The sequence below is a fragment of the Salmo trutta genome, chromosome 35 (assembly GCF_901001165.1).
Source record: "Salmo trutta chromosome 35, fSalTru1.1, whole genome shotgun sequence".
NCBI classification, from domain to species: Eukaryota; Metazoa; Chordata; class Actinopteri; order Salmoniformes; family Salmonidae; genus Salmo; species Salmo trutta.
This window is the reverse complement of record NC_042991.1, coordinates 7349761-7371779: the sequence shown is the minus strand read 5'-3', so window position 1 is coordinate 7371779 and position 22019 is coordinate 7349761. Positions and strand designations below refer to the sequence as shown.

The following is a 22019-nucleotide window of genomic DNA, read 5'->3' as shown; positions in this document are numbered from 1 at the left end:
GCCACATCCTGACCATACTACAATAACAAAAATGACCCCTTTACTGGTCAGGACGTGACAGTACCCCCCCCAAAAGGTGCAGACCCCGAATGCACCTGAGAAACAAAACTCACAAAAATAATAACCCCAAACTAAAGGGAGGGAAGGGAGGGTGGCACCCATCACCAATGGTTCTTGTGCAACACCCCCCCTTCCCAATCCTCCCCCCTACGGAGGTGGCTCAGGAGCGGGACGCAGACCCCGCTCCACCACTGGCTCACCCCACTTTGGTGGCGCCTCTAGAGCGAGGTCCCTCTCCGCCGACCCCGGACTGGGGACCCTCGCAGTGGGAGACTTTGGCTGCGCTGGACTGGCGGGCGACTCTGGCTGCGCCGGACTGGCGGGCGACTCTGGCTGCGCCGGACTGGTCTGGCGACTCTGGCTGCGCCGGACTGGTCTGGCGACTCTGGCTGCGCCGGACTGGTCGGGCGACTCTGGCGGCATCGGACTGGTCGGGCGACTCTGGCTGCGCCGGACTGGTCGGGCGACTCTGGCGGCATCGGACTGGTCGGGCGACTCTGGCGGCGCCGGACTGGTGGGGCGACTCTGGCGGCGCCGGACTTGTGGGGCGACTCTGGCGGCGCCGGACTGGAGGGCGACTCTGGCGGTGCCAGACTGGAGGGCCATCTCTGCCGGCTCCGGACTGGAGGGCCGTCTCTGCCGGCTCCGGACTGGCGGCGCCAGACTGGTTGGGCGACTCTGGCGGCACCGGACTGGTGGGGCGACTCTGGCGGCATCGGACTGGTCGGGCAACTCTGGCGGCGCCGGACTGGTGGGGCGACTCTGGCGGCGCCGGACTGGTGGGGCGACTCTGGCGGCGCCGGACTGGTGGGGCGACTCTGGCGGCGCCGGACTGGTCGGGCGACTCTGGCGGCGCCGGACTGGTGGGGCGACTCTGGCGGCGCCGGACTGGTGGGGCGACTCTGGCGGCGCCGGACTGGTGGGGCGACTCTGGCGGCATCGGACTGGTCGGGCAACTCTGGCGGCGCCGGACTGGTGGGGCGACTCTGGCGGCGCCGGACTGGAGGGCGACTCTGGCGGTGCCAGACTGGAGGGCCATCTCTGCCGGCTCCGGACTGGAGGGCCGTCTCTGCCGGCTCCAGACTGGCGGCGCCGGACTGGTTGGGCGACTCTGGCGGCACCGGACTGGAGGGCGACTCTGGCAGCATCGGACTGGTCGGGCAACTCTGGCGGCGCCGGACTGGTGGGGCGACTCTGGCGGCGCCGGACTGGAGGGCCGTCTCTGCCGGCTCCGGACTGGAGGGCCGTCTCTGCCGGCTCCGGACTGGCGGCGCCGGACTGGTTGGGCGACTCTGGCGGCGCCGGACTGGAGGGCGACTCTGGCGGCGCCGGACTGGAGGGCCGTCTCTACCGGCTCCGGACTGGAGGGCCGTCTCTGCCGGCTCCGGACTGGAGGGCCGTCTCTGCCGGCTCCGGACTGGAGGGCCATCTCTGCCGTCTCCGGACTGGAGGGCCGTCTCTGCCGGCTCCGGACTGTGGGCCGTCTCTGTCGGCTCCGGACTGTGGAACGTCGCCCGGAAGCACTGGACGGGGAACTGTCGCCGGAAGCTCTAGACAGGGCACTGTTGCCAGAAGCTCTGGACGGGGAACTGTCGCCGGAAGCTCTGGACGGGGACTGCGCACTCAAGGCCTGATGTGTGGGGCTGGCTTTGGAGGCGCCAGACTAGTGACACGCACCTCAAGGCTAGTGCGAGGAGCAGGAACAGGAGGTACTGGACTGGGCAGGCGCACTGGAGGCCTGATGCATGGGGCTGGCTTTGGAGGCACCAGACTAGGGACACGCACCTCATGGCTAGTGCGAGGAGCAGGAACAGGACGTACTGGACTGGGCAGGCGCACTGGAGGCCTGATGCGTGGGGCTGGCTTTGGAGGCGCCAGCCTAGTAACACGCACCTCAAGGCTAGTGCGGGAAGCAGGAACAGGGTACACTGGGTCCTGGAGATGCACTGGAGGTCTGGAGCATACGGCCTGCCCAACCCTTCCTGGCTGAGTGCTCAACCTAGCCTGGCAACGCTGAGGAGCTTTCACCGATTGCACCGGCCTTTGAATGCGTCTGGGCAATACAGTGCACATTTCCGCATAGCTCGGTGCTTTCTTGATCCGTTGCTCCCCATAATAAGCACGGGAAGTTGGCTCAGGACTCCGACCTGACTTAGCCACACTACCCGTGTGCTCCCCCCAACATTTTTGGGGGGCTGCCTCTCGCGTTTGCCACTCGGTGCGTATAACGCCTCGTAATGGCGCCGTTCCGCCTTGGTTGCCTCCAGCTCCTCCTTAGGGCGCCGGTACTCCCCAGCCTGGTGCCATGGTCCTGCCCCATCCAGGATCTCCTCCCAGGTCCATGATTCCTTATAGCTCCTCTGCTGCTCCTTCCTCCGCTGCTTGGTCCTCTTTTGGTGGGTGGTTCTGTCACAATCGTCGTATTGAGTGGACCAAAATGCAGCGGGTATGTGAATGCTCATCTTCTTATTTATTAAGAGGAAACAAAACACTGAAACAAAACAACGACGACAACAGTCCTGTAAGGTACACTGACTATACACGGAGACAACCACTCACAAAACACAAGCTGAAAACCCCTACTTAAATATGGCCTCCAATTAGAGGCAACGAAGAACAGCTGCCTCCAATTGAAGGCCAAACCAAAACCCTGAACATAGAAATAGAACTAGAAATACAAACATAGAAATACATGACATAGAACAGTACCCCAAAATCCCAACAACACAAAACAAACACACCCCTGCCACGTCCTGACCATACTACAATAACAAAAATGACCCCTTTACTGGTCAGGACGTGACAATGGCGTCATGGTTGGATTTGTCGAAGGGAGGGCGGGAGAGAGCTTTGTATGCATCGCGGAAGTTAGAGTAGCAGTGATCAAGTGTATTACCCCCGTGCGCAGTGCAATCAATATGCTGATAGAATTTAGGTATCCTTGTTCTCAAATTTGCTTTGTTAAAAACCCCAGCTACAGTAAATGCAGCCTCAGGACATATGGTTTCCCAATTACATAGAGTCCAGTGAAGTTCCTTGAGGGCTGTCTTGGTGTCTGCTTGATGGGGAATGTACACAGCTGTGACGATAACTGACAAGAATTCTCTTGGTAGGTAAAATGGCTGACATTTGATTGTAAATAATTTTAGGTCGGGTGAGCAGAAGGAATTGAGTTCCTGTATGTTGTTATGATTACACCGTGAGTCATTAATCATGAAGCATACACCCCCACCCTTCTTCTTCCCAGAGAGGTGTTTATCCCTGTCGGCGCGATGCATGAAGAAGCCCAGTGACTGAACCGATTCTGACACCATATCCCGAGAGAGCCATGTTTCCGTGAAACAGAGAATGTTACTATCGCTGATGTCTCTCTGGAAGGAAACCCTTGGTCGAATTTCATCTACCTTGTTGTCAAGAGATGGGACATTGGCGACTAGTATACTCGGGAGCGGTGGGAAATGTGCACGTTTACGGAGCCTGACCAGGAGGCCGCTCCGTCTGCCCCTTCTGCAATGTCGTTGTTTTGGGTCGGCTTCTGGGATTAAATCCATTGTCCTGGGTGGTGGTCCAAACAGATGATCTGCTTCGGGAAAGTCGTATTCTTGGTCGTAATGTTGGTAAGTTGACGTCGCTCTTATATCCAATAGTTCTTCCCGGCTGTATGTAATAAGACTTAAGATTTTCTGGGGTAACAATGTAAGAAATAATACATAAAAAAACTAAATGCTGCATCGTTTCCTAAGGACTCAAAGTGAGGTGACCATCGTTGTCGGTGCCATGTTAATTTTTTATATATATATATTTTTTTAAACATGCATGAGAGCATCAGCTGTTCCGGATGACTGTGTGATCACGTTCTCCGTAGCCAATGTGAGTAAGACCTTTAAATAGGTCAACATTCACAAGGCCGCAGGGCCAGACGGATTACCAGGATGTGTACTCCGAGCATGCGCTGACCAAGTGTCTTCACTGACATTTTCAACCTCTCCCTGTCTGAGTCTGTAATACCAACATGTTTCAAACAGACCACTATAGTCCCTGTGCCCAAGAACACTAAGATGGTAACCTGCCTAAATAACTACTGACACGTAGCACTCACGTCTGTAGCAATGAAGTGCTTTGAAAGGCTGTTCATGGCTCACAACACCATTATCCCAGAAACCCTAGACCCACTCAATTTGCATACCGCCCCAACAGATCCACAGATGATGCAATCTCTATTGCACTCCACACTGCCCATTCACAACTGGTCAAAAGGAACACCTATGTGAGAATGCTATTCATTGACTACTGCTCAGTGTTCAACACTATAGTGCCCTCAAAGGTCATCACTAAGCTAAGGACCCTGGGACTAAACACCTCCCTCTGCAACTGGATCCTGGACTTCCTGACGGGCCACCCCCAGCTGGTAAGGGTAGGTAACCAAACATCCACCACGCTGATCCTCAACACCGGGGGACCCTCAGGGGTCCGTGCTCAGTCCCCTCCTGTGCTCCCTGTTCACTCATGACTGCATGGCCAGGCACGACTCCAACACCATCATTAAGTTTTAAGTTTTTCCGATGACACAACAGTGGTAGGCCTGATCATGACGAGACAGCCTATAGGGGGGAGGTCAGAGGCCTGGCCGTGTGGTGCTAGGACAACAACCTCTCCCTCAATGTGATCAAGACAAAGGAGATTATTGTGGACTACAGGAAAAGGAGGACCGAGCACGCCCCCGTTCTCATCGACGGGATTGTAGTGGAGCAGGTTGAGAGTTTCAAGTTCCTTGGTGTCCACATCACCAACAAACTAACATGGTCTAAGCACACCAAGACAGTCGTGAAAAGGGCACGACAAAACCTATTACCACTCAGAAAACTGAAAATACTTGGCATGGGTCCTCAGATCCTCAAAAGGTTCTACAGCTGCACCATCGAGAGCATCCTGACTGGTTGCATCACTGCCTGGTATAGCAACTGCTTGGCCTCTGACCACAAGGCACTCCAAAGGTTAGTGAGTACGGCCCAGTACCATCACTGGGGCCAAGCTTCCTGCCATCCAGGACCTCTATACCAGGCAGTATCAGAGGAAGGCCCTAAAAATTGTCAAAGGCTCCAGCCTCCCTAGTCATAGACTGTTCTCTTTGCTACCACATGGCAAGCGCCAAGTCTAGGTCCAAGAGGCTTCTAAACAGCTTCTACCCCCAAGCCATAAGATTCCTGAACATCTAATCAAATGGCTACCCAGACTATTTGCATTGCCTCCCCCCCACCCTCTCTTTTACGCTGCTGCTACTCTGTTATTATCTATGCATAGTCACTTTAATAACTCTACCTACATGTACATATTACCTCAATTACCTCGACTAACCGGTGCCCCCGCACATTGACTCTGTACCGGTACCCCACGTATATGGTCTCGCTATTGTTATTTTACTGCTGCTCTTTAATTATTTGTTACTTTATTTCTTATTTTTCTAAAAACTGCATTGTTGGTTCAGGGCTTGTAAGTAACCCTTTCTCTGTAAGGTCTACACCTGTTGCATTCGACGCATGTGACAAATAAAATTTGATTTGATTTCGATTTGATATGAAAGGCACCCTTCAAAGAATATACAGCTGAGCTACAGTCAGCGGGCTATAATCACTGCAGGTCCAGTAATGAAAAATATGGAGATGCCTTCATTCGCATTACCCACACGTTCCCTTTTGAGGTTGTAATTTTTCATGCCTTGTCCAATCACAGAGTGCTTATAGAACGCTCTTCACACCATCACCTCTACCCCCGTTGGCTATCTTTCGCCCGTGTGCCTGCAAATGATCTTGCCTGGAAAACCTGAAACGACTGTACCTGTATTCATCAAATAAAACCCCTGCATGCTGCCACCCAGTCACAAACACATCAAAATGGACGAAGCGATGAGAATACCATGGAGGTGCTTAACATTCCTGAGGGATGCATTCCGTGCCATTCCCTGATCCATGTCATTCATTCAGTAGGCAGCAGCTATGTGGCAGACTCAAGCACTCAGACCAGACAAATGTTCAGTTTAAACGTGCATTTCCTAACCTTGCAGGCAAACTGGCTCATGGTCTGTTCTGATAAAAGACCAAATCATTGTTCTGCTTCAACAGTTAAAGAGAGAATAGCTCTTTGTCTCTATGTGTGTGTGTGTGCGCGCACGGTGCGTGTGTATGTTTGCATGCTCACAATAACCGTTTGTCTGCAACGGCTGCCATTTTGTCTTATTCCTCCAGTTAGTCTGTCTTCGCTCAATCTTTACCACATACAGTATCCACCATAACAACACCATTTACACATCAATATGCCCTCCATAGTGCCATTCCTCACAACAATCTGTTTTAATTTCAGCTAAAAATAGAACGTCATCATGTTTTGGTCACTGAGAAAAAAGTACATGGTTAGCTAGTTGGCTACAGCAGGTTCTACCATTTCACAATAGCCTGTAATCACTAGTTATTATTTCTAAACAAAATACCTTTTTGGGTGGATTCTTGTTGTTAGGTTTACTGTTTGAACAGTGGCTGAGATAATATTTGGTTATCAATGCAAAATATTCTACTTTGATGAATAGCCTATAGACCAGATCAAGGAACCAAGTGACAACACTGCCCCTATGGCTGCGGGAGGAATGATATTGGATGTCTACATTTTCACGTAGTCAAAAAGTAAGTTGAATGTCAGAGCATATTACAAGGGGCCGCCCCTTTTGTGATGAAAAACGACATTGCAAAACATCAGAATCTTGCGTCTGCGTTGAGCTTGAAAGTAGGCTTTACAGTAGCTTCTAACGGACATCACCCCTCCTTGTCCCTCCCACCTGTTACAAGTGTACTAGGCTCTGCTGCTTAGGAACAGGAGAAAGATCCAGGATCAGCAGTGCATACAGGCCCCTTCACTGGTGATCTCATCTGGGTTCAAATAGTATTTGTTTTCTTTCGCTTTAGATGTGCTTGATTGAGCCTGCGGTGCCTAAAGCAAAACAACCAATGGAATAGTCCCAAAATGACAGGCTCCCATCAGGCAGGCTCAATTAAATCCTTTAAGTATTTGAAAGAAAACAATGACCATTTGAACCCAGGTCTGGCATCCGCGCATCCTTACCCCATCAATACAGAGCATAGGGAAGCTGAGCAGAAGCCCTACCTCCCCTCTGACAGTGGCAGACAGTCACCTCTGCGGCCCCCTTGCGTAGGGAGGCAACGGCTGGGCTGGCTCTCCCTTTCTCCTGGGGGAGCCCCATGACACATTTATTAACTCTGAGGCCATTAAAGCAGACACGCTGGACCCAGAGGGCCTGGGAAATATGACAAGTGACAAGCCAAACACGACAAGGAGCGGCAGCCGCAGGGGGTTGGCAGTGGGCAGGAGGAGAGAGGGGAAGGGGCTGTGGGGAGAGAAGAGGGGACGGGGAGTATGGGAGTGGCAGGAGGAAACACACAACAGCTTGTTATGAGACGGGTCGGCAGCCTGTTTTGAATTAGAAGCATGACCTTCCAGTTATTATGGGACTGAGACAATAAAACCGGGTCGAGATGCAAAGGTACTCCGAAACCTGCAGCAGATGTTTTTTATCAATGTCGTGATATTTGATGGAATTCAATCGCAAGGGTCAAATTGAGGCACCCCATCCCTGAAAAGGAATGCCAGATACAATTACTGATGGTTTACTGATGCTGCGTTAATAGGCAATTAAAGCATTTTGTCTTAATCAATATTGATGGGTTTCCTTATCGCTGTAGTCACCGCTTTTCTCTGGAACATGTTTGTACACTGTAATGCAGCCTATTTAGCTTCCTTCCCCACAATGTTCCATTTACACTAGTCGATGTTTCAGTTCCATAGATGTTCCAATTCTGTGTCATTCCGTGAACACACTCATGGCTTATTTGACTGATTCATGGCATAATTGAATCTGTGTCCCAAATGGCACCCTATTCCCTACATACTTTACTACTTTTGACCAGAGTCTGATGGGCCCTCGTGCACTATATAGCAAATAGGGTGCCATTTTGGACAAAGCTTTAAAAAAATTACATTTCTCAGGAATCCAGTGACTGCAGCCTCAGCAGCCAAGCCACTTAAGTGACAACATTAGAGGCTGTTAAATATTTGAGGAGTCATTTTTAAAATGTACCTTTATTTAACTAGGCAAGTCAGTTATGAACAAATTCTTATTTTCAATGACAGCCTAGGAACAGTGGGTTAACTGCCTTGTTCAGGGGCAGAACAACAGATTTTTACCTTGTCAGCTCGGGGATTCAATCTTGCAACCTTTCGGTTACTAGTCCAACACTCTAACCACATTAAAAAGCAATTAGTGGGCCCCCGGGCCAAGAAACACATTCTGACAAGACCCTCACTCACAATATCTAAGAATAATGGCTAAGTCAGAAATGACACCCTGTTCTCTGCAGTGCACTCATATAATTAAGTATAGGATATTTTATGACTGCACTGCTCTTCACTATAGCGCCTTCTTCTTCTGTCTAATCCTTCTTGATTACATTTCAACTTGGTAAAATATTAACATTAATAGGTGTTATTACATGTAATAAGCATGTTATAACGTACTATTACCCGTAGTATCCACCAGCAGCACACAAAACTGAGTGAGATGTGTATAATCCACCAAGAAAAAGATTTCAACCCAGTGGTCCACGTGTACGACTTCAGACTGAGAGAAAACAAACTCATTATGCGCGTAAATCCAGTCAAGACAAATAAGCATTGAACTGATTTGCCAAGCAGGACATTTAAGCTTGTTACTTACAATTGACACTAACTGACATTCTCTATATTCTCATGAAGCTGTAGCTCAGTGAACCAACATCTGTATCATTATCATATTACGGCCTCGGCTATACGATGAACACACATACACAAATTAGATCAAAACAAAATCTCTCAGGCAAATCAAATGTGCTATATTGTACAGTACAACCGTATACCTCTATGTGTGTATGTGTGTGTGTTTGCGCGTGCATGCGAGAGAGAGAACAATATCCAATATTCTAATTTGTGGCATACAAAGGGCCATTACTCATTTGCTGTGAATTCATATGTTAGGAACAGTATACACACAAGCCAGAATAAAGTAAATTGCTTTGCACAATCCTTGGCTTGCAACAGCTCATACGAGCAGGAGCCTATATCCTGTTTCTGTAGCTTGAGGCAGCTCGATGTACAAGCCATCCCCTGGACAGGACACTAATCTCCTTAACACATCAGGTCCCATTTTTTAGTCTTTGGTATGACTCAGCTGGGGATCAAACTCCCAACCTTCCAATCTCAGGGTAGACACTTTAACCACAGGGCCACTGAGTTGGTTGCACAACAGAATATGCCTCACGTAATATACCCAGAAACCCTCAGTGTCTGCACTAACCCATCGTAAATTACCCTGCCACAGATCGACAAAGGCAGAGCAAAAATATCACCACAGAGCCTCGTCACGCTCCATTGGCTCCTGATTAAGAGACTGCAATCGAGCACGTTCATGGACGGATCAAGCACGTTCATGTTGACTAGAGCAGATGATTAGGTGAACGTGGTTCATTTGAGAAGGGATTAGATGGTAATTAGATTGCCGGTGCTTCAGCCCAGACCAGGTAGATTTCAGCCAGTCCTACAGTATGCCTCGTAACTCAACACAGAGGAATCCTTCCATCATACAACTGACTTGGAAGATGATATCGGCGTGGTAACAGCTCGCAGCGCGACACTTATTACTGTTGCAGTCTCCGGCATACCTTCTTACTGGCATGCCTGTTGAAACAACGTGCCTTGTCATCACTGACCACTGTATTGTTGCAAAACAGAGATAGCCCTTTAAGTCTATAATAGGAAACATTCTTTACAGCAACGCTTTTATTATAGAGGTGCTTCATAACAAATATTATTTTACGACAAAGCTTTTATGTGTAACGCCCTCGCCATAGAGAGGGGTTTTTGTTCTTTATTTTGGTTAGGCCAGGGTGTTACATTGGGTGGGCGTTCTATGTGCATTTTTCTATGTTAGTTTGTTTCATTGATTTTGGCCGTGTGGCTTCCAATCAGGCACAGCTGTAGAGTGTTGTTGCTGATTGGGAGTCACACATAAGTGCCTGTTTTTCCATTGGGGTTTTGTGGGTAATTGTTTCTGTTTAGTGTTTTGCACCTGACAGGACTGTTTGGCTGTCGGTTTTCTTGTTTTGTATAGTGTTCTTTCTGTTATTAAATTCAATGATGAACACTAACTCCGCTGCGCCTTGGTCTTCTCTCTCTCCCGACAGCTGTTACATTATGATAGAGGTGCTCTATGATTTGGAGAAGGTCCAACATAGGGCAGATAGATAGTACTTCCAAAAAAACAAATCTACAGTAGTTACGAAGGGGAGAAGTCTGTCCATAATAAAGTGTTGCTCTGCCTTCTTAACAACACTATCAACAAGGCAGGTCCTACAGGCCCTAGTTTTGTCGCACTTGGACTACAGTTCAGTAGTGTGGTCAGGTGCCACAAAGAGGGACTTGGGAAAATTGCAGTTGGCTCAGAACAGGGCAGCACTGCTGGCCCTTAAAAGTACACTGAGAGCTAACATTAATGACATGCATGTCAATCTCTCATGGCTCAAAGTGGACAAAAGATTGACTTCATATTTACTTGTTTTTGTAAGAGGTGCTGACAAGCTGAATGTACCGAGCTTGTGCATACCCCACAAGACATGCCACAAGAGGTCTCTTCCCAGTCTCCAAGTCCAGAACTGACTATGGGTTGCACACTGTACTACATATAGCCATGACTACATGGAACTCTATTCCACATCAGGTAACTGATGCAAGCAGTAGAATCAGATTTAAAAAGCAGGTAAAATACACCTTATGGAACAACAGGGACTGTAAAGAGACACACACAAAAGGTACAGACACATGCATACGCACACATTGTGATATTGTTGTATGGTGGTATTGAAAATGTTGTGTTGTGGATATGTGGTGACGTAGGGATTGTAATGGGATTTTTATGTTTGTGCTTTTATAACTAATTTCTGTGTTCTATTCACGTGCTGTTCTATTAACCGATTTCTGTGTTCATGCTAGTGACTGATTTAACGAATCCTCACTTATCCGTATCTGCAATTTGGCAGTACGCCCAGACCTTGTTTTGAGAACGAACAAAAGATATTTCAGCTTCAAGGTCTCAGCTTAGAGAGGAGAAGCCTCGTGAGGTATTGGTCTGTCACGTTATGAACCAGTATTGGTCGTCACATGAATGAAACAAAACGGTAATGATTAATGAATTATGCTAAATCATGCAAATATAACTTGTCTGTGTATAGCCGTATATAAGACAACTGCAGGGACTGCCCCAGCAGAGCTCCTGACTGACATGTGTACTATGGTGCATTGAGTTGGTTGGAACCTCTCCAGCGCGCTGACAAATAAACAATGATTCATTTAAGATTGACTTAGAGTGTCCCTGTGTAATAATTTCCACGCCAGGATGTTATATGATGTACTGTTTTATCTTTAGCTCATTCAGTACAAACATAGTTGACTGTTTTATATTTTGTTTTATATGTAACGTGAGTACTTTGGTGTGTTAGAATAGCTGCTGCCTTGGGGATCCCTAATAAATACAAACACAAATCTACGGCCCTTTTCCAGGGCCATGAACTTAGAATAGCCTCCAATCCACTGGTCTCTGCTGGTCAGAACAGCACCAATACAGATCTCATTATGGAGATACCATCACACACAGTACCTCTGACATCGTTCTAACATGACGGAGACAGAAAAAGCTCTGCTGCGCAACTGGAGGCCATGATGACTATTTTGTTTGTCAGAGAGATTAAACTGAAGCGTGATAACGTTATTCTTATATCCAATTAAAAAGCAGAGTAAAATGCACGATTATTCAGGCTTTTTCTTTCATGCTTTCGAGCTTCCTCCAGGCTCTCAAATGCATGTCATATTCTGCATGTTATGGCGCCATGGCCCTTTCAATTGACAAGCATCATTAGCAATCAGTATCAGTGGGGCATGTTTTGTGGGTTTGTTTGGCAAAAAGCTTAAACGGACAATCTGCAGTTGCTACATCAATTTTTGGACTGGATATGAATGATCTGTACTCATTGATTCTTGAAGAATATAACTTATAAATGCCTCATGAGTTTAGTTCAACTGTCGTGCCCCACCAGAACCCAAAATACCAGTTTGTTTTATTCCCCAACATGTAAACAAAGTAAATATAGACAAACGGTTAAAACTCTAATTCTGATTTGATGGATCGTCAGTCATCGCATCTATAACTCTGTCTATGAATTTGAGAGTGGTTACATTTCTCCAGCCCATCCCTCCGTTTTTTTTTTTTTTTTCCGAAACAGGGGCGGGGCCAGGTTTTGTTATTGTTTCAACCGCTGATTGTAGCTTTAATTAATTCATCCAAGGCTGTAATCATATAGATTGTGATATAAGTCAAATGTTCTGAAATCGATTTACTCCCAAGTCACTTCTTGGCCAAATGTCAATTTCAGTAGGCCTATAGTTGTTTAGGGGGAAATCAAATCCTGTCTGCAGTCAACTACTTATATCCGGAGGGTATATACTCAGAAAAAACAGGGATAGCTACAAGCACAAACACGCACACAACGCACAGTTCAACGAATCTGTAAAAACCATTGATCTCTAAGGCATTGGTTTGATTCTAGAAATGTCAGCTCAGTAGACATGACACAGACAGAATGCAGCTATATAGATTAACAATAGGCTGTGCCGGGAGACAATCAACCACTGGTTATGGTATATCAGTCCGTTTTTACTCGGGGAACAACCCCTATAGCCTCGCCCACGTAAAGCGATGGAAGCTGCATGATGCAATATGGTATAGCGTAGCAGCCGTGCCAACCAAGAGCATGTCCTTTTCTTTGTCAGTTTAACACCGGGCCCTCTCAACAACCCTTTCGATGCCGGATTTCTAGCATAACTAAAGGCCTGCTACTAGCTTCTCCATTTTGATGCTCTCTGTCTCTCTATCGCTTTCTCTCTGATGTTATAGCAAGAGACTGAAAACGCTCGAGCAGAGCGACAGGGGAGATGCGACAGTGGTCCAGCACGGAAATCTAAAAGCATTATCAGACATTTATGAGACAGTATTACCAGGTCTGACGTGTGAAGACGATCACCTGACCTACATAATTCATTTGCCCAAAAATGTCTGGTCAAGCAACAACTTTCCATTGAACCACGATGAAGAAAAGCCAGTGAGCAATAACTGCATTTTTGCCAATTCCACCACATGCTTCGTGCTGTCGACGATCTAAGGATCTCATGCTCATCTGTGGTTTGTTGTAGGGGACGTGCATTGATAGACCAGCATAGATGTATGATATGGCGTGGATGATTGGGTGCTATAGGATGTCATAGTGAAACCTATAGGATGTCATAGTGAAGATTTCACCATCGTCCTCCCATGCTCTTCTCGCCTCTAGCCTCCGCCCGTCTAGACACAAACGGTAATTATGCCTCACCATCTAAATATGCAGCCTGGGCTCATAGACTAGACGTAACATAGTACATTTAAATCCGGGACACTCAAATTAGTATGATATGTTGCATTTGGTATGGTTACATAAGACAGATGGTTACTTAAAAACGGGTGTGAGGTTGTTGGTCGGGGTGGATGGGTTGGAGTATAATGCAAATTTCGTATAGCAACTTTTCAACTACTTACTACTTTTTAGCTACTTTGCAACTCCTTAGCATGTTAGCTAACCCTTCCCCAAACCCTAACCTTAACCATTTTATCTAACTCTGCCCTTAGCCCTAACCTTAACCCTTTTAGCTAACCCTTCTCCAACCCTAACCCTAACCCCTAACCCAAACCCCTAGCCTAGCTAACATTAGCCAGCTAGCTAATGTTAGCCACCTAGATAGGATTCGTAACATATCAGATGTTTTGCAAATTCGTAAGTTAAAGTACATTCGCAAAATTCGTAACATATTGTACGTTTTACTAATTAACAGTGGTGGAAAAAGTACCTAATTGTCATACTTGAGTAAAAGTAAAGATTCCTTAATAGAAAATTACTCACGTAAAAGTGAAAGTCACCCAGTAAAATACTACTTGAGTAAAAGTCTAAAAGTATTTGGTTTTAAATATACTTAAGTATCAAAAGTAAAAGTAAAAATAATTTCAAATTACTTACATTAAGCAAACCAGACATTTTGTTTTTGTTATTTACGGATAGCCAGGGGCACACTCCAACACGCAGACATAATTTACAAACAAGGTATTTGTGTTTAGTAAGTCCACCAGATCAGAGGCAGTAGGGATGACCAGGGATGTTCTCTTGATAAGTGCCTGAATTGGACCATTTTCTTGTCCTGCTAAGCATTCAAAATGTAATGAGTACTTTTGGGTTTCATGGAAATGTATGGAGAAAAAAATTACATTATTTTCATTAGGAATGTAGTGAAGTTAAAGTAAAAGTAGTTAAACATATAAATAGTAAAGTAAAGTACAGACACCCCAAAAAACACATATGTAGTACTTTAAAGTATTTTTACTTAAGTACTTTACACCACTGCAAATTAGTAACATATAATACGAATTGTAATTCATAACATATCATACGAAATGGAGTGTCTCGGATTTACATACAGAATAATATGAAATGCTCTGAGACCAGTTTGCAGCATGGCATGGTAGGGATGTGGCCATTTTGACACAACAAACTATGGACAGACGTGCACAATAGTGACACATTCATGAAGTTTGACAGTCTCCACCTTCCATCAAGACACTATGCATGGCGCAATTTACTACAGCCTAATGACAATCCCTAAATCAATAAAGGACCCCGTCTTTCACCACTAGGATGTGTTTCTCCCCAACTCTGTTAACTTTCTAGTGCGTGTGCGTCTGTTTATTTTCCTAGAAAGAGAGAGAGAGAGACAGACAGAGAGACAGAGATAGTTTACTGTTATTTTATTGTTTATTTCACTGTTGTTTATTTTCTAGTTCACTTGCTTTGGAAAAGTTAACATATATTTCCCATGCCAATAAAGCCCTTAAATTGAAATCGAGAGAGAGAATAAGGAAGATGTCGTTGTCCAAGGTTCTGAAACACAGAAAACGCCCACACCTTACACATTAGCACACACAACATCCTTCATGTTCAACCAGTGACTACGCGTGTGGACTTTACACGCACACAGTGGTCGTGTAATTCGAAAGGCGTGCCGCGTTTGCCTCTTTCTAATAACTATACACACAGCCTAGAACGGATAAATAGGCAATATTAAACACAAAGGCAACGAAAAAAAGTTTGTTCATCAAGTGCTGTTATCATACCGGGTTTAACAATAAAAACCCATCCTCCGATGTACTCAGACGAACACAATTCAAAATCGAATGCTTCATACTGTAGTAAAAGTGTTTTTTTGGGGATGAAAACTAAAATAAATCCTTTGCGATATAACAAGAATAGAGAATTGTATACTTTTCTCCTACCTGTGCCCGTGGTAGGTGGCTTGCAGTCAGCAGGAGGAGGAAATGTCTGTAAATTTCAACTAACAGATTTAACCCCAGTTCTGTAAGGACTGGATTGTCACAAAGGCAGTGCGCGTGCTTAATACCTCCTCAGTTCTTCTTCAATGAAAAGCAGCATCTCTGCAATCGTAAAAGATGGAGGCTGCTTTTGACGTCAGCAGCTTTGAATCGATATCTGTCAAAAAGATCAGCACTTCTGCAGGGTTCGTAATGGGAAGCTGCAAGTGCACCGGTAACGGCTCAATGGAAATCGCCATGTATTTTTAGGCAAACAAAAGCATGTGAATGTGTTAACAGTGTCGAATCATGGTGTCACATCTCAGCCGTGGAGTCTAGACATTTTCTCCATCAAAACCAGTATTGTTTAGTATTACTTTTGTGGCTCTATCGTGAGAAATAGATAACATAATAGATGTACACATGCTTTTCAGGATGATGTTCTTGAGCATCCACTAAACATGTGATTTAGTCCTATTGAAGCAAACTGCAGTCACACAATAACAGCACCATCTTTTGAATGCTCTGTTATAGAATAGACTAGTGAATACAGCCAGCTTTACATTAATGGATAGTCGTTAGGGACCATTCGAAAATTACTGGAAGGTGGGGGAGTCCAACTCGAGATTTCATTTTTTTTTTAAAGCACCCCCACCCCAATGTTATAAAAATATATTCACATGACCCTCCCCTTGTACTTGAAAAAAATGACAATACCCTCCCCCTTCATTGAATTAACTCAAAATAATTTATTATGACCACAGTGACAAAGGGAAAGTTGGCTTGGATGGAATAAATTATATAGGAAAATTGCTAATTTAAACTAGGGAAAATTCACTAGACTCCCCTGTGCCCAATAAAAATCCACACAACCCTCCCCAAAGCAAAAAAAAAAGTTACACCCCCCTTCCCTATTTTGGACCCCCGCCCCCTTCCCCTCCAGTAATTTTCGAACTGCCCCAATACTTTCTCCAACAGCATTTCTTTTCAATCTATTTACATTTTAGTCATTTTTTTCTCAGACTAATACACACCCACATTTTAACCTAACAATGCCCAAACAAAATCCCAAACAAAATAGAACGGACACAAGTGAAGATTTGACGAAACCCCACCCTTGTCTTACAGTACATGTATCCAAGACAAAGATAACCACAGTCATGTATGAGGGTGTTATGAATATGATCATAGAATAATGGATGATAATTACAGCTTTTTATTTCAGATCAATTCAAATAAATTAATTTTAGGAAATTAATAATTCATATTTCCTAATGAGGAGTGTAGACTTCTCAGGCAGCGTGGGAATGTTCTCCTTTTCTCTGCGCCTCTGTTTGGCAGTCTAACAAATATATCTTCTATTGCTCTGAAAGCAAACCTGTCTCCTAAATTGATGATAATGGTAACTCCGCATGAAAAATCAATTTGGAGAGGAGAGCCAGAGGCCGAAAGAGAGAGAAAGAAGGAGATAAATGGGGGGGGGGGAGAGAGAGAGAATGAAAGAGAGAGGGATATGGGAAGAGACAGAATGGGAGAGATATAGATAGATACTGTAGATATGGGATAGAGAAAGAGAGATTGAGAAAGGAGTCTCTTGCTGGACATTTCATTCATAAAACCAACAGATAGCAACTGCATGTATTTAAAGACACATTCATTGCTCTGTATTTGTAATACAGTACAGAGTAGATATGTGTCACATGTTGCCCTCTCTAGTTTTTCACAGATTGGAGACCAGCCCTTTTTGTGTGTATTTATTATTTCATTTTGAGTTTGCAGTGATCGTTTATTCAACATATTTTGCATGCCTTATTCTAATTTGCATGACATTCTATGGTTTGCTGTGCCTCCTTTTGTCCTTTCTAATGGATTTATTGTAGACTCCTTCCCCTTGGCTGGTCTCCTTGGAGACGGGAGTTGGCCCAGGTTTGCCACGCCTGGGCCTTATCAACTAACAAGCTAACTGAGCTCCTTAACTGTTACTGACTCTTAGATCTGATAACTCAAAGAATAATGCAATGGGCTGTTATGTAAAGATGAAGTGAAGGGGAGACCTGCTGTTTGGAATGGTCCGACAGACAGCACATCACCCCAAAGGAGAGGGAAGAAGACTATGGATGCATCCCAAAGTGCCCAATGCCTTCCCGAGTGGCACAGTGGTCTAAGGCACTGCATCGCAGAGCTTGAGGTGTCACTACAGACCCTGGTTCAATCCCAGGCCGAGACCGGGAGACCCATGAGGTGCTGTACAATTGGCCCAGCGTCATCCGGGACAGGGGAGGGTTTGGCCAACCGGATGTCCTTATCCCATTGTGTTGTAGCGACTCCTTGTGGCGGGCTGGGCACCTGCAAGCTGACTCGGTAGCCAGTTGTACATTGGTGCGGCTGGCTTCCGGGTTAAGCGAGCAGCATGTCAAGAAGCAGTGCGGCTTGGCAGGGTCGTGTCTAATGACGCATGGCTCTCGACCGTCGCCTCTCCCGAGTTTGTACGGGGGTTGCAGTGATAGGACAAGAATTGGGGAGAAAAAGGGGTAAAAGTACAAAACAAATAAGTAGAATAGGGTGCCATTTGGTACGTATCCTGAGGGATATTTTAGTGACTTTAGGTGACAATACACTTAGACCTGATGAAAGAGAGAATCTCTGAAAGGATAGCAGAGGTGAGGAGAGAAAATTGAGGTTTCTTTCTGGTGAGTGAGGGTGAGAGGGGTGTTTTCCTCAAACTGGGTAGCACTGCAGACAGAGCCTGCAGCGTGGCTGTGCCAGCCAGTGCCGCCTCCCCCTCTGCTGCACAGAAACTGTTTTTCTTTCTCTCTCTCTCTGTCTCCAATTCTCTAATCTAGACGCCCTTCTGTCCCAACCCGACACCAGAGAAAATATTTTGTTTCTTTCAGTAAATTTTGGGCAAGAAAAAACTAACCTGTAGCTAGCTGGCTTCTGTGAATTGTGCTATGTCATGGCTGTTGCTGCTTATTGTACTACTATTGGACATTCTTTCGTTCACTATTCCATGAAGCATTATCATTTGTTTACCATATTTATCATCCGTTTGGATAAAAGACACAGGAACTCAACTAAGATGAGCGCATCAAAAGGATACAATGGGCAGATGTACACAGTCCCTCTATTCTCTATGACAATAATGGTATAGGCTAATGATTGTGTACAACAATAGACGATATGGTCAGAGGTGTGTGCTTCCTCTCTAAGACATGGTATATGTGCATAATGATATGCAGGAGACAATAGGCAGAGTCGCGTGTTGCTTCTCTCTCAAATGAACTGTTTTTGGGGGGGGGAAAAAGGAAAAGGAAACCAAACCAAATATGGTTGCAGGTGACAGCAGAGAGGATACCCTGTTGCCATAGCTACATGCCAGCTAATTTCATGTTCACTCTATGGAGATAAAACATGTTCATGCATGTAGTGGTGTTAATAGTATAACACACAGGCACGCACACATAAACAAGCACGTGCACGTGCATGCACAAACACACACACAATACAGCCTCCCACATACACACTGGACCTGCAGAGACTATTACACCATCAGTAATGACAGAGTTGATTGGCTGACCAGTACACTAACCTCCATAACTCAGCAACCTGGACACAGATTATGAAGCATCCTTCGAGGAGCACTTGTCACGATCGTCAAAAGGAGTAGACCAAGGTGCAGCGTGGTAAGTGTTCATCGTTGTATTTATTTTAAATCAGAACACTAAAAACAAAATAATAAACAATGATACCGACCGTAACGTTTTGCAGGCTTAACAAGCAGTACAAAAATAAGATCCCACAACTACAGGTGGGCAAAGGCTGCCTAAGTATGATTCCTAATCAGAGACAACGATAGACAGCTGCCTCTGATTAGGAACCATACTCAGCTCAAAACAAAGAAATAGACACCATAGAATGCCCACCCCACCCCACACCCTGACCTAACCACATAGAGAAAGAAACCGTCTCTCTCAGGTCAGGGCGTGACAGTACCCCCCCCCCCCCCAAAGGTGCGGACTCCCGGCCACAAACCTGAACCTATAGGGGAGGGTCCGGGTGGGCATCTATACTTGGCGGCGGCTCTGGTTCGGGGCGTAGCCCCCACACCGCCCGCTGATCCCCCCGCTTCTGTGTCGCCGGAGGAACCAGACCGTGGATCATCGCCGGAGGCTCTGAACTGCCGACCGCCGCCGAAGACTCTGGGCTGCAGGCCGCCGCTGAAGACTCTGGGCTGCAGACCGCCGCTGAAGACTCTGGGCTGCAGACCGTCGCTGAAGACTCGGGGCTGCAGACTGTCGCTGAAGACTCGGGGCTGCAGACTGTCGCTGAAGACTCGGGGCTGCAGACCGTCGCTGAAGACTCCGGACTGGGGAGTGTCGCTGGAGGCTCCGGACTGGGGAGCGTCGCTGGAGGTTCCGGACTGGGGAGCGTCGCTGGAGGCTCCGGACTGGGGAGCGTCGCTGGAGGCTCCGGACTGGGGAGCGTCGCTGGAGGCTCCGGACTGGGGAGCGTCGCTGGAGGCTCCGGACTGGGGAGCGTCGCTGGAGGCTCCAGACTGGGGAGCGTCGCTGGAGGCTCCGGACTGGGGAGCGTCTCTGTAGGTTCCGGACTGGGGACCGTCGCTGCAGGCTCTGTGCCATGGATCATCACTACAGGTTCCGCGCCATGGATCATCACTGGAGGCTTTGTGCCATGGATCATCACTTTAGGCTCCGGGCGATGGATTATCACTGGAGGCTTCGTGCCATGGATCATCCCTACAGGCTCCGGGCTATGGATCATCACTGGAGGCTTCGTGCCATGGATCATCCCTACAGGCTCCGGGCCATGGATCATCACTGGAGGCTTCGTGCCATGGATCATCCCTACAGGCTCCGGGCCATGGATCATCACTGGAGGCTTCGTGCCATGGACTATCACTACAGGCTCCGGGCCATGGATCATCACTGGAGGCTTCGTGCCATGGATTATCACTGGAGGCTTCGGACCATTGATCATCACTGGCGGCTTCCTACGTGGAGCTGGAACCGGTCTCACCGGACTGGGGAGACGCACAGGAGACTGGGTGCGCAGAGCAGGCACAGGGTATACTGGGCCGTGGAGGCGCACCGGAGGTCTGGAGCTTAGGGCTGGCACACCCCGTCCTGGCTGGATGGTTATTTTAGCCCAGCAAGGGCGGAGCGCTTGTCCAGGATGAACTGGGCTGTGCTGGTTAACGAGGGGAGCGAGCGTAGAGCAGGCGCAGGATAACCTGGGCCGTAGAGACGCACTGGAGACCAGATACGCTGAGCCGGCGCACTTCTTCCTGGCTGACGGCCAACTCTAGCACGGCAACGGTGAGGAGCTTGCACCGAGCGCACCGGGCTGCGAGTGCGCACTGGCGACACAGTGCGCATCACCGCATAACACGGTGCTTGCTCAGTCACCCGCTCCCCACGGTAAGCACGGGGAGTTGGCTCAGGTCTCAACCCCGACTTCGCCAATCTCCCCGTGTGTCCCCCCAATTTTTTGGGGGGGCGCTGCCTCTCGGGCTTCCGTGGTTTCCTTACCTGTTCCTCCCAGTATCGCCGTTCCGCTTTCGCCGCCTCTATCTCCTCCTGCGGGCGGTGATACTCCCCAGGCCTTGTCCAGGGTCCTGCCCTATCCAGGATTTCCTCCCAGGTCCAGTCCATCGACCCACGCTGCTTGGTCCTTTGGTGGTGGGATCTTCTGTCACGATCGTCAAAAGGAGTAGACCAAGGTGCAGCGTGATAAGTGTTCATCATTGTATTTATTTTAAATCAGAACACTAAAAACAAAATAATAAACAATGATAACGACCGTAACGTCTCGCAGGCTTAACAAGCAGTACAAAAATAAGATCCCACAACTACATGTGGGGAAAGGCTGCCTAAGTATGATTCCTAATCAGAGACAACGATAGACAGCTGCCTCTGATTAGGAACCATACTCGGCTCAAAACAAAGAAATAGACACCATAGAATGCCCACCCCACCCCACACCCTGACCTAACCACATAGAGAAATAAACCGTCTCTCTCAGGTCAGGGCGTGACAGCACTGCACTGCACTGTAAAAGCGCATGCACGCACACACGCACACACGCACGCACGCACACACACACGAGGGGATCCACTGGCACACTGACTGCCCTCTCTCCACCACCCTTTCACAAGCATTCTCTGTAAACATCCTAATAATCATCATACATTTAATAGAAGTCATTTTTTCTATTTTGATAAGAGAACTCATTGCATCTGCTCATGTGGCATATCAAAATGGAGTAATGCTGCAAGAGGGTCTCAGCTGTTGCAATGTTTTATCCCGTGATGAAAATGCTCAAGGAAACACACACACACACACACACACACAGAGACAAATATGCACAGACACACAGTATACACACAGATGCTCATATGGAGACT

At 47.1% G+C, this 22019-nt stretch overlaps 1 protein-coding gene across 2 annotated transcripts in view; it reads right to left on the bottom strand.

Moving 5' to 3' along the window:
- The window catches only part of snap25a (synaptosome associated protein 25a), a 44948-nt gene extending 29123 nt beyond the window's left edge, over nt 1–15825 (bottom strand). Inside the window, exon 1 of one of the 2 annotated variants that reach the window (XM_029733146.1) lies at nt 15560–15825. The gene's annotated coding sequence lies outside the window, so the exon portion shown is untranslated. The remainder of the gene's footprint in view (nt 1–15559) is intronic. The other variant, XM_029733145.1, reaches the window with a different exon arrangement.
- Nucleotides 15826–22019: the final 6194 nt, after the last annotated feature.